Below are 789 nucleotides of genomic sequence, written 5' to 3' on the forward strand. Positions count from 1 at the left end.
CTACCCGGCTGTACTTCTTGTCTGCACGTTCAGTCGCTCACAGATTACCTCGCCTCTACACCTCAGCCAAGCCCGGTGCAGCTGCTGGGGGATGATGATGGTCTCCCGTGTTGAATCGTACCTAAAGACCAGTACAGCTGGGGTTTGGACGAGCCTCAGCCAAGCCTAGTTATTGCAGATGTTCGGACGGTCTGCAACGATGTGATATCGGCCCATCCCTGGCAGAGGGAGAAGCAGCTTCGACGTTGCTGCTGTGATTAATCGCACCAAAGACCAGTGCAGCTGCTTGGACAGTCTATTTTGTGATTAATCCCAGCTGATCCCGATGCAGCTGCTACTTCGGTGCTGCTGTAACTAATCGTCCAGCTGTGGCCAGCAGCGGCAGCAGCAACAGCTTGCCCAGGGTAACTTGCGCAGTAAAATGTAGTGTATTAATTCCGTGTTGCCCAATTAATGTTTTAAAAGTTTACGAACGCGACGGGTGGTTCACTAAGCTCCTAGCTTATTTGTCTCGACTTTTGCCATGATTTATGTCCGTGAACTTTGCTTCAACTCGGCTGGTTTCCAGTTTAGGATTTTGCAACAATTCATTCCTTTTCCGAATGACCTGACATACCATTTCACGAAGAGGATTCGTCAGGGACGTGGCGTACATACCTACGAGGGGAAAAAAGGGGGTCATTATCTTGCCTTTCTTTGCCGCTGTTTGTTGAAAACCCCCATTTTAGTATGGCAATACGACCCGTGGGCACGACCTTACAACCCCCTTTGGCGTGGCCTTCGACCTGG

This window comes from Panulirus ornatus, chromosome 19 (assembly GCF_036320965.1).
Source record: "Panulirus ornatus isolate Po-2019 chromosome 19, ASM3632096v1, whole genome shotgun sequence".
Lineage (NCBI taxonomy): Eukaryota > Metazoa > Arthropoda > Malacostraca > Decapoda > Palinuridae > Panulirus > Panulirus ornatus.